Here is an 18,817-nt window from a genome sequence, read left to right on the forward strand (position 1 = left end):
CAGGATGAACATTTCCCATCAACCACCACCCTCTGTCCCCTTTCAGTTAGCCAATTTCTGATCCAAACCGTTAAATCACCTTCAATCCTGAAAACTCCGTATTTTGTGCAAACTTATCAAACTGAAGTCCATATACACCACATCAACTGCTTTACCTTAGTCCACCTGTTTTGTCACCTTCTCAAAGAATTCAATAAGGTTAGTGAGGCATGACCTACCTTTAACAAAACCGTGTTGACTATCCCTAATCAAATTATTCCTTTCCAGATGATTATAAATTCTATCTCTTATAATCTTTTCCAACACCTCACCCACAACTGAAGTAGGGCTCACTGGCCTATAATATCCAGGATTGTCCCGACTCCCCTTCTTGAACAAGGGAACAACATTGGCTATCCTCCAGTCTTCCTGTCGACACTACTCCTGTTGACAATGATGACATAAAGATCAAAGCCAAAGGCTCTGCAATCTCCTCCCTGGCTTCCCAGAGAATCTGAGGATAAATCCCATCCAGCCCAGGGGTCTCAACTATTTTCAGATCTTCCTAAATTGCTAAACCTCCTCTTTGTCAACCTAAATCCCATCTAATCTTATAGCCTGTATCTCCGTGTTCTCATTAACATTGCCCTTTTCCAAAGTGAGTAATCCCCATTACTGAGTTATTCCCATTACTGAGAGTAATCCTCATTACTGAGTAATCCCCATTACAGAGAGCAATCCCTGTTACTGAGAGTTATCACTATTCTGAGAGTTATCCCATTATGGAGTGTAATCCCCATTACTGAGCGTTATCCCCATTACTGAGAATAATCCTTCCTTACAAAGAATCATTCCCATTATTGAGAGTAATCCCCAATCCACAGAATCATCCCCATTATTGAGTGTTATCCCCATTTCTGAGAGTACTCTCTCATTACAGAGAGTAATCCCTAATTACTGAGAGTAACCCCCATTATTGAAAGTTAACCCCATTACTGAGTTATCCCCATTATTTAAAGTTAACTCCATTAGAATTATTCCCATTACTGAGAGTAATCCCCATTACTGAAAGTTATCCCCATTACTGAGAGTAACCCCCAATAATGAGAGTTATCCCCATTACTGAGAGTAACCCACATTACTGAAAATTATCCCCATTAATGAGTTATCCCCATTACTGAATGTAATCCCCATTACTGAGTGTAACCCCCATTACTGTGTGTAATCCCCATTACTGAGAGTTATCCCCATTACTGAATGTAACCCGCATTACTTTGTGTAATCCCCATTACTGAGAGTTATCCCCATTTCTGAATGTAATCTCCATTACGAGAGTTATCCCCATTACTGTGTGTAATCCCCATTAATCAAATCAACATTCAATTGCTGAGGGAAAGCCCCCTCTTTACTGAGACGGAGTTTCTGTTACTGAGAGTAACACCCTGTTAGTGAGGTTAATACCAAATTACTGAGGGTAATATACGTTACTGAGGGTAATATACGTTACTGAGTGTAACAGCCCATTACTGAGAATAACATCACCATAATTGAGAGTAATACTCCATTACAAAGAGCAAACTTCCCCATTGTCTGTGGGAAATCGTATCTCACAAACATGATTGAGACTTTTGAGAATGCTACCAAAAAGATTGATGGGGACAGAGTGGTAGACCTTGTTTACTTGGACGTTAGTAAAGCCTTTGACAAGGTTTCCCAGGGTAGGGTAATTTGTAAAGTTAGATCCCATGGGATTCAGGGAGAGCTTAACAATTAGATACAAAATTAGCTTCATGGTAGGAGACAGAGAGTGCTGGAGGAGGGATGTTTTTCGGACTGGAGGCCTGTGACCAGCGGTGTTCCTCAGGGATCAGTGCTGGGTCCACTTTTGTTTGTCATTTATCTGAATGATTTGGATGAGAATATAGGAGGTGCGGTTAGTAAGTTTGCAGATGACTCCAGAATTGGTGAAATGGGGGACAGTGAAGATAACAAAGAGATCGCGATCAATTGGGTCAATGGGCCGAGGAGTGGCAGATAGAGTTTAATTTGGATAAATGCAAAATATTGTATTTTGGGTAAAGCAAACATGGGCGGGACTTATACAGCTAATGGTTGGGCCCTGGGTAGTGATGTAGGACAGAGAGACCCAGGGATGCAGGTCCATAATTCTTTGAAAGTTGTGTCACAGGTAGACAGGGTGGTTAAGAAGGTGTTTAGTACACTTGTCTTCATTACTCAGAGCATTGAGTGTGGGTGTTGGGACGTCATGTTGAGATGGTACAGGACATTAGTGAGGCCTTTTCTGGGGTGCAGCTCTGGTGGCCCTGTTATAGGAAGGATATTATCAAACTGGAGAGGGTTCAGGCAGGATTGACCAGGATCTTGCTGGGAATGGAGGGTTTGGGATACAAAAATAGGTTGAATAGGCTGGGACTTTCTTCACTGGAGTGTAGGAGGTTGAGGGCTGACCTGACACACGAGCATGGCTAAGGTGATTAGCAAAGGTCTTTCTCCGCATGTGGGGCCGTTCCAAACTAAAGCACATATCTTTGTAAGTTGAGAGGAGAAAGATTTAAAAGGGATATGAGGGACAATTTTTTTAACACGCCACATTACTGAGAGTAACACTCCACATTACTGAGAGAAACACTCCACATTACTGAGAGTAACACTCCACATTACTGAGAGTAACACGCCACATTACTGAGAGTAACACTCCAAATTACTGAGATAAACACTCCACATTACTGAGAGTAACACGCCACATTACTGACAGTAACACTACACATTACTGAGATAAACACTCCACATTACTGAGAGTAACACACCACATCACTGAGAGTAATACACCACTTTACTGAGAGTAACACTCCACATTAATGAGAGTAACTCACCACATTACTGAGAGTAACACTCCACATTACTGACAGTAACATGCCACATTACTGAGAGAAACACTCCACATTACTGACAGTAACATGCCACATTACTGACAGTAACGCACCACATTATTGACAGTAACATGCCACATTACTGACAGTAACACGCCACATTACTGACAGTAACATTCCACATTACTGAGAGAAACACTCCGAATTACTGAGATAAACACTCCACATTACTGAGAGTAACACACCACGTTACTGAGATAAACACTGCACATTACTGAGAGTAACTTGCCACATTACTGAGATTAACACTCCACATTACTGACAGTAACACTGCACATTACTGAGAGTAACACACCACATCACTGAGAGTAATACACCACTTTACTGGGAGTAACACTCCACATTAATGAGAGTAACTCACCACATTACTGAGAGTAACACTCCACATTACTGACAGTAACATGCCACATTACTGAGAGAAACACTCCACATTACTGACAGTAACATGCCACATTACTGAGAGCAACACTCCACATTACTGACAGTAACATTCCACATTACTGAGAGTAACAGGCCACATTACTGAGAGTAACACTCCAAATTACTGAGATAAACACTCCACATTACTGAGAGTAACACGCCACATTACTGACAGTAACACTACACATTACTGAGATAAACACTCCACATTACTGAGAGTAACACACCACATCACTGAGAGTAATACACCACTTTACTGAGAGTAACACTCCACATTAATGAGAGTAACTCACCACATTACTGAGAGTAACACTCCACATTACTGACAGTAACATGCCACATTACTGAGAGAAACACTCCACATTACTGACAGTAACATGCCACATTACTGACAGTAACGCACCACATTACTGACAGTAACATGCCACATTACTGACAGTAACACGCCACATTACTGACAGTAACATTCCACATTACTGAGAGAAACACTCCGAATTACTGAGATAAACACTCCACATTACTGAGAGTAACACACCACGTTACTGAGATAAACACTGCACATTACTGAGAGTAACTTGCCACATTACTGAGATTAACACTCCACATTACTGACAGTAACACTGCACATTACTGAGAGTAACACACCACATCACTGAGAGTAATACACCACTTTACTGGGAGTAACACTCCACATTAATGAGAGTAACTCACCACATTACTGAGAGTAACACTCCACATTACTGACAGTAATATGCCACATTACTGAGAGAAACACTCCACATTACTGACAGTAACATGCCACATTACTGAGAGCAACACTCCACATTACTGACAGTAACATTCCACATTACTGAGAGAAACACTCCAAATTACTGAGATAAACACTCCACATTACTGAGAGTAACACTCCACATTACTGACAGTAACACTACACATTACTGAGAGTAACACACCACATTACTGAGATAAACACTGCACATTACTGAGAGTAACACTCCACATTACTGAAAGTAACTCGCCACATTACTGACAGTAATACACCACATTACTGACAGTAACATTCCTCATTACTGACAGTAACACGCCACATTTCTGAGAGTAACACTTCACATTACTGAGAGTAACACTCCACATTACTCAGAGTAACACTCCACATTACTGACAGTAACATTCCACATTACTGAGAGAAACACTCCAAATTACTGAGATAAACACTCCACATTACTGAGAGTAACACTCCACATTACTGACAGTAACACTACACATTACTGAGAGTAACACACCACATTACTGAGAGAAACACTCCAAATTACTCAGAGTAGCACTCCACATTACTGAAAGTAACATGCCACATTACTGCGATAAACACTCCACATTACTGACGTAACACTCCACATTACTGAGAGTAACACGCCACATTACTGCGATAAACACTCCAATTACTGACAGTAACATGCCACATTTCTGAGAGTAACACTCGATATTTCTGAGAGTAACACTCCACATTACTGAAAGTAACACTCCACATTACTGAAAGTAACATTCCACATTACTGAGAGTAACACTCCACATTACTGACTGTAACACGCCACATTACTGAGAGTAACACGCCACATTACTGAGATATACACTCCACCTTACTGAGAGTAACACTCCACATTACTGAGAGTAACTCTCCACATTACTGAGAGTAACACGCCACATTACTGAGATATACACTCCACCTTACTGAGATTAACACTCCACATTACTGCGAGTAACTCTCCACATTACTGAGAGTAACACTATACATTACTGAGAGTAACACACCACATTACTGAGATAAACACTGCACATTACTGAGAGTAACACTCCACATTACTGAAAGTAACTCGCCACATTACTGACAGTAATACACCACATTACTGACAGTAACATTCCACATTACTGACAGTAACACACCACATTTCTGAGAGTAACACTCCACATTACTGAGAGTAACACTCCACATTACTCAGAGTAACACTCCACATTACTGACAGTAACATTCCACATTACTGAGAGAAACACTCCAAATTACTGAGATAAACACTCCACATTACTGAGAGTAACACTCCACATTACTGACAGTAACACACCACATTGCTGAGAGTAACACTCCACATTACTGAGAGTAACACTCCACATTGCTGAGAGTTACACTCCACATTACTGACAGTAACACGCCACATTACTGAGAGTAACACTCCACATTACTGAGAGTAACACTCCACATTGCTGAGAGTAACACTCCACATTACTGACAGTAACACACCACATTACTGACAGTAACACGCCACATTACTGACAGTAGCACGCCACATTACTGAGAGTAGCACTCCACATTACTGAGAGTAACACTCCACATTACTGAGAGAAACACGCCACATTACTGAGAGTAACACTACACATTACTGACAGTAACACGCCACATTACTGAGAGTAACACTCCACATTACTGAGAGAAACACTCCACATTACTGAGAGTAACACTCCACATTACTGAGAGTAACACACCACATTACTGAGAGTAACACTCCAAATTACTGAGATAAACACTCCACATTACTGAGAGTAACACGCCACATTACTGACAGTAACACTACACATTACTGAGATAAACACTCCACATTACTGAGAGTAACACACCACATCACTGAGAGTAATACACCACTTTACTGAGAGTAACACTCCACATTAATGAGAGTAACTCACCACATTACTGAGAGTAACACTCCACATTACTGACAGTAACATGCCACATTACTGAGAGAAACACTCCACATTACTGACAGTAACATGCCACATTACTGACAGTAACGCACCACATTATTGACAGTAACATGCCACATTACTGACAGTAACACGCCACATTACTGACAGTAACATTCCACATTACTGAGAGAAACACTCCGAATTACTGAGATAAACACTCCACATTACTGAGAGTAACACACCACGTTACTGAGATAAACACTGCACATTACTGAGAGTAACTTGCCACATTACTGAGATTAACACTCCACATTACTGACAGTAACACTGCACATTACTGAGAGTAACACACCACATCACTGAGAGTAATACACCACTTTACTGGGAGTAACACTCCACATTAATGAGAGTAACTCACCACATTACTGAGAGTAACACTCCACATTACTGACAGTAACATGCCACATTACTGAGAGAAACACTCCACATTACTGACAGTAACATGCCACATTACTGAGAGCAACACTCCACATTACTGACAGTAACATTCCACATTACTGAGAGTAACAGGCCACATTACTGAGAGTAACACTCCAAATTACTGAGATAAACACTCCACATTACTGAGAGTAACACGCCACATTACTGACAGTAACACTACACATTACTGAGATAAACACTCCACATTACTGAGAGTAACACACCATATCACTGAGAGTAATACACCACTTTACTGAGAGTAACACTCCACATTAATGAGAGTAACTCACCACATTACTGAGAGTAACACTCCACATTACTGACAGTAACATGCCACATTACTGAGAGAAACACTCCACATTACTGACAGTAACATGCCACATTACTGACAGTAACGCACCACATTACTGACAGTAACATGCCACATTACTGACAGTAACACGCCACATTACTGACAGTAACATTCCACATTACTGAGAGAAACACTCCGAATTACTGAGATAAACACTCCACATTACTGAGAGTAACACACCACGTTACTGAGATAAACACTGCACATTACTGAGAGTAACTTGCCACATTACTGAGATTAACACTCCACATTACTGACAGTAACACTGCACATTACTGAGAGTAACACACCACATCACTGAGAGTAATACACCACTTTACTGGGAGTAACACTCCACATTAATGAGAGTAACTCACCACATTACTGAGAGTAACACTCCACATTACTGACAGTAATATGCCACATTACTGAGAGAAACACTCCACATTACTGACAGTAACATGCCACATTACTGAGAGCAACACTCCACATTACTGACAGTAACATTCCACATTACTGAGAGAAACACTCCAAATTACTGAGATAAACACTCCACATTACTGAGAGTAACACTCCACATTACTGACAGTAACACTACACATTACTGAGAGTAACACACCACATTACTGAGATAAACACTGCACATTACTGAGAGTAACACTCCACATTACTGAAAGTAACTCGCCACATTACTGATAGTAATACACCACATTACTGACAGTAACATTCCACATTACTGACAGTAACATGCCACATTACTGAGAGCAACACTCCACATTACTGACAGTAACATTCCACATTACTGAGAGAAACACTCCAAATTACTGAGATAAACACTCCACATTACTGAGAGTAACACTCCACATTACTGACAGTAACACTACACATTACTGAGAGTAACACACCACATTACTGAGATAAACACTGCACATTACTGAGAGTAACACTCCACATTACTGAAAGTAACTCGCCACATTACTGATAGTAATACACCACATTACTGACAGTAACATTCCACATTACTGACAGTAACACGCCACATTTCTGAGAGTAACACTCCACATTACTGAGAGTAACACTCCACATTACTCAGAGTAACACTCCACATTACTGACAGTAACATTCCACATTACTGAGAGAAACACTCCAAATTACTGAGATAAACACTCCACATTACTGAGAGTAATACTCCACATTACTGACAGTAACACTACACATTACTGAGAGTAACACACCACATTACTGAGAGAAACACTCCAAATTACTCAGAGTAGCACTCCACATTATTGAGAGTGACACTCCACATTACTGAAAGTAACATGCCACATTACTGCGATAAACACTCCACATTACTGACGTAACACTCCACATTACTGAGAGTAACACGCCACATTACTGCGATAAACACTCCACATTACTGACAGTAACATGCCACATTTCTGAGAGTAACACTCGATATTTCTGAGAGTAACACTCCACATTACTGAGAGTAACACTCCACATTACTGAAAGTAACATTCCACATTACTGAGAGTAACACTCCACATTACTGACTGTAACACGCCACATTACTGAGAGTAACACGCCACATTACTGAGATATACACTCCACCTTACTGAGAGTAACACTCCACATTACTGAGAGTAACTCTCCACATTACTGAGAGTAACACGCCACATTACTGAGATATACACTCCACCTTACTGAGATTAACACTCCACATTACTGCGAGTAACTCTCCACATTACTGAGAGTAACACTACACATTACTGAGAGTAACACACCACATTACTGAGATAAACACTGCACATTACTGAGAGTAACACTCCACATTACTGAAAGTAACTCGCCACATTACTGACAGTAATACACCACATTACTGACAGTAACATTCCACATTACTGACAGTAACACGCCACATTTCTGAGAGTAACACTCCACATTACTGAGAGTAACACTCCACATTACTCAGAGTAACACTCCACATTACTGACAGTAACATTCCACATTACTGAGAGAAACACTCCAAATTACTGAGATAAACACTCCACATTACTGAGAGTAACACTCCACATTACTGACAGTAACACTACACATTACTGAGAGTAACACACCACATTACTGAGAGAAACACTCCAAATTACTCAGAGTAGCACTCCACATTATTGAGAGTGACACTCCACATTACTGAAAGTAACATGCCACATTACTGCGATAAACACTCCACATTACTGACGTAACACTCCACATTACTGAGAGTAACACGCCACATTACTGCGATAAACACTCCACATTACTGACAGTAACATGCCACATTTCTGAGAGTAACACTCGATATTTCTGAGAGTAACACTCCACATTACTGAAAGTAACATTCCACATTACTGAGAGTAACACTCCACATTACTGACTGTAACACGCCACATTACTGAGAGTAACACGCCACATTACTGAGATATACACTCCACCTTACTGAGAGTAACACTCCACATTACTGAGAGTAACTCTTCACATTACTGAGAGTAACACGCCACATTACTGAGATATACACTCCACCTTACTGAGATTAACACTCCACATTACTGCGAGTAACTCTCCACATTACTGAGAGTAACACTCCACATTACTAAGAGTAACTCTCCATATTCCTGAGAGTAACTCTCCACATTACCGAGAGTAACACTCCACATTACTGAGAGTAACCCCCTACTCTGTACAAATGACAACACTGCTGGATGGCATGACAGTGAAAACTGGGAAACTGAGACAGTCATTCTATCCACACACACACATACATAGACACATACAGATACACACACACAGATATACATACATAGACACATACAGATAAACACACAGATATACATACATAGACACATACACATACACACCGATATACATACGAAGACATATACAGATACATACACACAGATATACATACATAGACACATACACACACACAGATATACATATACACAAATACAGATACACGCACGCACAGATATACATATCACATACAGATTCACATACACAGATATACATACAAAGACACAAACAGACACACATATATATATACATAGACACATACAGATACACATTCACAGGTATGCATACATAGACACATGCAGATACACGCACAGATATACAGACATAGACATATACAGATACACACGCACAGATATACATACATAGACACGTACAGACACACACACACAGATATACAGACATAGACACATACAGATACACACACAGATATACATACATAGACACAGATATACATACATAGACACATACATGCACAGATATACATAGACACATACAGATACACATGCGCACAGATATACATACATATATAGATACATATATGCACAGATGTACATACATAGACACATACAGATACACACACAGATATACATAGACACACACAGATGCACAGATAAAATACATAGACACATACAGATACACACACAGATATACATACATAGACACATACAGATACACTCACAATTATACATACGTAGACACATACAGATACACAAGCATGTATATACATACATAGACACATACACAGATATACATACATAGACGCATACAGATACATACACACACAGAAATACATAGACACATACAGATACGCACTCAGAGATATACATACAAAGGTACGTACAGATACACACACGCAGATATACATACATGGACACCTACAGATCTACATACATAGATACACACACACGCAGATATACATACATAGACACATACAGATACACATACACAGATATATATACATAGACACATACAGATGCACATACACAGACATACATACATAGACACATACAAATACACATACACATATATACATACATAGACACATACAGATACATACATGCACAGATATACATGCATAGACACATACAGATACACATACATAGATACATATATGCACATGCAGATAGACATACATAGACACATACAAATACATACACACAGTTATACATACATAGACTCATACAGATACACACACAGATATGCATACAGAGACACATACAGATACACACACGGATATACATACATCGACACATACAGATACACGTACACAGATATACATACATAGACACATACGGATATAGATATACATACACAGACACATACAGATACACACATGCACAGATGTACACACATAGACACATACAGATACACATACGCACAGATATACATACATAGATACATGCAGATACACACAGATATACATAGGCACATACTAATACATACACGCACAGATATACATACATAGACACATACAGATACACACATGCACAGATGTACATACATAGACACATTCAGATACACATAAGCACAGATATACATACATAGACACATGCAGATACACACACAGATATGCATACATAGACACATACAGATACACATACGCACTGATATACATAGACACATACAGATACACAGATATACATACATAGACATAGGCAGATAAACACACAGATATACATACATAGACACATACAGATACACATACACAGATATACATACGACCCATACACACATATAGATATACATACATAGACAGCTACAGATACACACACTCACAGATATATATACATAGACACAAGATACACACACGTAGATATACATACATAGACACATACGGATACATACACGCACAGATATACATACATAGACACATACTGATACACATACGCAGATATAGATAGATAGACACACATACAGATACACACACAGATATGCATACAGAGACACATACAGATACACACACGGATATACATACATCGACACATACAGATACACGTACACAGATATACATACATAGACACATACGGATATAGATATACATACACAGACACATACAGATACACACATGCACAGATGTACACACATAGACACATACAGATACACATACGCACAGATATACATACATAGATACATGCAGATACACACAGATATACATAGGCACATACTAATACATACACGCACAGATATACATACATAGACACATACAGATACACACATGCACAGATGTACATACATAGACACATTCAGATACACATAAGCACAGATATACATACATAGACACATGCAGATACACACACAGATATGCATACATAGACACATACAGATACACATACGCACTGATATACATAGACACATACAGATACACAGATATACATACATAGACATAGGCAGATAAACACACAGATATACATACATAGACACATACAGATACACATACACAGATATACATACGACCCATACACACATATAGATATACATACATAGACAGATACAGATACACACACTCACAGATATATATACATAGACACAAGATACACACACGTAGATATACATACATAGACACATACGGATGCATACACGCACAGATATACATACATAGACACATACTGATACACATACGCAGATATAGATAGATAGACACACATACAGATACACACACAGATATAAATGCATAGACACATACAGATACACACATATACATACATAGACGCATACAGATTCACACACAGATATACATTGACGCAGACAGATAAATGCACGCACAGATATACATACATTGACACCGATACACATAGACACATACACACACACAGATATACTTGCATAGACACATACAGATACACACACAGATATACATACAAAGAAACATACAGATACATATACACAGATATACATACATAGACACATACACAGATATACATACATAGACACATACAGATACATACACGCACAGGTATACATACATGGACACATAAAGATACACATATGCACAGATATACATACATAAACACATGCAGATACACACACAGATATACATGCATAGACACATACAGATACACACAGATATACATATATCGACGCATACAGACACACGCACAGATATACATAATAGACATGCAGATACACACGCGCACAGACATACATACATAAACACATGCAGATACACACACAGATATACATACATAGACACATACAGATACACACATGCACAGAGGAAATACATAGACACATACTGATACACATACGCAGATATAGATACATAGACACACATACAGATACACACACAGATATAAATGCATAGACACATACAGATACACACATATACATACATAGACGCATACAGATTCACACACAGATATACATTGACGCAGACAGATAAATGCACGCACAGATATACATATATTGACACCGATACACATAGACACATACACACACACAGATATACTTGCATAGACACATACAGATACACACACAGATATACATACAAAGAAACATACAGATACATATACACAGATATACATACATAGACACATACACAGATATACATACATAGACACATACAGATACATACACGCACAGGTATACATACATGGACACATAAAGATACACATATGCACAGATATACATACATAAACACATGCAGATACACACACAGATATACATGCATAGACACATACAGATACACACAGACATACATATATCGACGCATACAGACACACGCACAGATATACATAATAGACAAGCAGATACACACGCGCACAGACATACATACATAAACACATGCAGATACACACACAGATATACATACATAGACACATACAGATACACACATGCACAGAGGAAATACATAGACACATACAGATACACATACGCACAGATATACATACATAGACACATGCAGATACACACACAGATATACATGCATAGACACATACAGATACACACACAGATATGCATACATAGACGCATATATATATACACTCACAGATATACTTACAGAGACACATACAGATACACACACAGATATACATAGGCACCTACAGATGCACATACACAGACATACATACATAGACACATACACATACACACACACATATACATGCATAGACACATACAGATACACACACACAGATATACATACATAGACACATACAGATACACACACAGACATACATACATAGACACATACAGATACACACACAGATATACATACTTGACACATACAGATATACACGTGCACAGATGTATATACATAGACACATACAGATACACATATGCAGAGATATACATACATAAACACATGCAGGTACACACACAGATATACATGCATAGACACATACTGATACACACAGATATACATACATAGACGCATACAGATTCACACACAGATATACATTGACACATGCAGATACATGCACACACAGATATACATACATTGACACCGATACACATAGACATATACACATACACACACACAGATATACTTGCATAGACACATACATATACACACACACAGATATACATACATAGACACATACAGATACACACACAGACATACATACATAGACACATACAGATACACACACAGATATGCATACTTGACACATGCAGATACACACACAGATATGCATACATAGACACATACAGATACACACACACACAGATATACATACATAGACACATGCAGATACACACACACACAGATATACATAGACACATGCAGATACACACACAGATATACATACATAGACACGTACAGATACACACAGATATACATACATAGACACATGCAGATACACACACACAGATAAACATACGTAGACGCATACCGATTTACACACACAGATATACATACATATACGCATACAGTCACACACACATAGATATACATACATAGACACATACAGACACACACACATATACATAAACACACACACATGCACACATACAGAGATATACATACATAGACACATACAGATAAACACACAGATATACATACATAGACACATGCACATACACACCGATATACATACGAAGACATATACAGATACATACACACAGATATACATACATAGACACATACACACACACAGATATACATATACACAAATACAGATACACGCACGCACAGATATACATATCATAGACACATACAGATTCACATACACAGATATACATACAAAGACACAAACAGACACACATATATATATATATATACATAGACACATACAGATACACATTCACAGGTATGCATACATAGACACATGCAGATACACGCACAGATATACAGACATAGACAAATACAGATACACACGCACAGATATACATACACAGACACGTACAGACACACACACACAGATATACAGACATAGACACATACAGATACACACACAGATATACATACATAGACACAGATATACATACATAGACACATACATGCACAGATATACATAGACACATACAGATACACATACACACAGATATACATACATAGACACATACAGATACACACACAGATATACATACATAGATACACACATGCACAGATGTACATACATAAACACATACAGATATAGATATATATATACAGAGACATATACAGATACACACATGCACAGATGTACATACATAGACACATACAGATACACATGCGCACAGATATACATACATATATAGATACATATATGCACAGATGTACATACATAGACACATACAGATACACACACAGATATACATAGACACATGCAGATACACACACAGATATACATACATAGACACGTACAGATACACACAGATATACATACATAGACACATGCAGATACACACACACAGATAAACATACGTAGACGCATACCGATTTACACACACAGATATACATACATATACGCATACAGTCACACACACATAGATATACATACATAGACACATACAGACACACACACATATACATAAACACACACACATGCACACATACAGAGATATACATACATAGACACATACAGATAAACACACAGATATACATACATAGACACATGCACATACACACCGATATACATACGAAGACATATACAGATACATACACACAGATATACATACATAGACACATACACACACACAGATATACATATACACAAATACAGATACACGCACGCACAGATATACATATCATAGACACATACAGATTCACATACACAGATATACATACAAAGACACAAACAGACACACATATATATATATATATACATAGACACATACAGATACACATTCACAGGTATGCATACATAGACACATGCAGATACACGCACAGATATACAGACATAGACAAATACAGATACACACGCACAGATATACATACACAGACACGTACAGACACACACACACAGATATACAGACATAGACACATACAGATACACACACAGATATACATACATAGACACAGATATACATACATAGACACATACATGCACAGATATACATAGACACATACAGATACACATACACACAGATATACATACATAGACACATACAGATACACACACAGATATACATACATAGATACACACATGCACAGATGTACATACATAAACACATACAGATATAGATATATATATACAGAGACATATACAGATACACACATGCACAGATGTACATACATAGACACATACAGATACACATGCGCACAGATATACATACATATATAGATACATATATGCACAGATGTACATACATAGACACATACAGATACACACACAGATATACATAGACACACACAGATGCACAGATAAAATACATAGACACATACAGATACACACACAGATATACATACATAGACACATACAGATACACTCACAATTATACATACGTAGACACATACAGATACACAAGCATGTATATACATACATAGACACATACACAGATATACATACATAGACATATACAGATACAGACACACAGATATACATACATAGACGCATACAGATACATACACACACAGAAATACATAGACACATACAGATACGCACTCAGAGATATGCATACAAAGGTACGTACAGATACACACACGCAGATATACATACATGGACACTTACAGATCTACATACATAGATACACACACACGCAGATATACATACATAGACACATACAGATACACATACACAGATATATATACATAGACACATACAGATGCACATACACAGACATACATACATAGACACATACAAATACACATACACATATATACATACATAGACACATACAGATACATACATGCACAGATATACATGCATAGACACATACAGATACACATACATAGATACATATATGCACATGCAGATAGACATACATAGACACATACAAATACATACACACAGTTATACATACATAGACTCATACAGATACACACACAGATATGCATACAGAGACACATACAGATACACACACGGATATACATACATCGACACATACAGATACACGTACACAGATATACATACATAGACACATACGGATATAGATATACATACATAGACACATACAGATACACACATGCACAGATGTACACACATAGACACATACAGATACACATACGCACAGATATACATACATAGATACATGCAGATACACACAGATATACATAGGCACATACTAATACATACACGCACAGATATACATACATAGACACATACAGATACACACATGCACAGATGTACATACATAGACACATTCAGATACACATAAGCACAGATATACATACATAGACACATGCAGATACACACACAGATATGCATACATAGACACATACTAACACATACATGCACAGACATACATACATAGACATACAGATACACACGCACAGATATACATACATAGACACATACAGATACACATAGATTTCCATACATAGACACATACAGATACACATACGCACTGATATACATAGACACATACAGATACACAGATATACATACATAGACATAGGCAGATAAACACACAGATATACATACATAGACACATACAGATACACATACACAGATATACATACGACCCAAACACACATATAGATATACATACATAGACAGATACAGATACACACACTCACAGATATATATACATAGACACAAGATACACACACGTAGATATACATACATAGACACATACGGATACATACACGCACAGATATACATACATAGACACATACTGATACACATAGACACATACACATACACACACACATATACATGCATAGACACATACAGATACACACACACAGATATACATACATAGACACATACAGATACACACACAGACATACATACATAGACACATACAGATACACACACAGATATACATACTTGACACATACAGATATACACGTGCACAGATGTATATACATAGACACATACAGATACACATATGCAGAGATATACATACATAAACACATGCAGGTACACACACAGATATACATGCATAGACACATACAGATACACACAGATATACATATATCGACGCATACAGACACACGCACAGATATACATAATAGACATGCAGATACACACGCGCACAGACATACATACATAAACACATGCAGATACACACACAGATATACATACATAGACACATACAGATACACACATGCACAGAGGAAATACATAGACACATACTGATACACATACGCAGATATAGATACATAGACACACATACAGATACACACACAGATATAAATGCATAGACACATACAGATACACACATATACATACATAGACGCATACAGATTCACACACAGATATACATTGACGCAGACAGATAAATGCACGCACAGATATACATATATTGACACCGATACACATAGACACATACACACACACAGATATACTTGCATAGACACATACAGATACACACACAGATATACATACAAAGAAACATACAGATACATATACACAGATATACATACATAGACACATACACAGATATACATACATAGACACATACAGATACATACACGCACAGGTATACATACATGGACACATAAAGATACACATATGCACAGATATACATACATAAACACATGCAGATACACACACAGATATACATGCATAGACAC

The sequence above is a fragment of the Chiloscyllium plagiosum genome, unplaced genomic scaffold (assembly GCF_037043375.1).
Source record: "Chiloscyllium plagiosum isolate Xiang-an unplaced genomic scaffold, Cpla_swu_hap1 HiC_scaffold_3, whole genome shotgun sequence".
NCBI classification, from domain to species: domain Eukaryota; kingdom Metazoa; phylum Chordata; class Chondrichthyes; order Orectolobiformes; family Hemiscylliidae; genus Chiloscyllium; species Chiloscyllium plagiosum.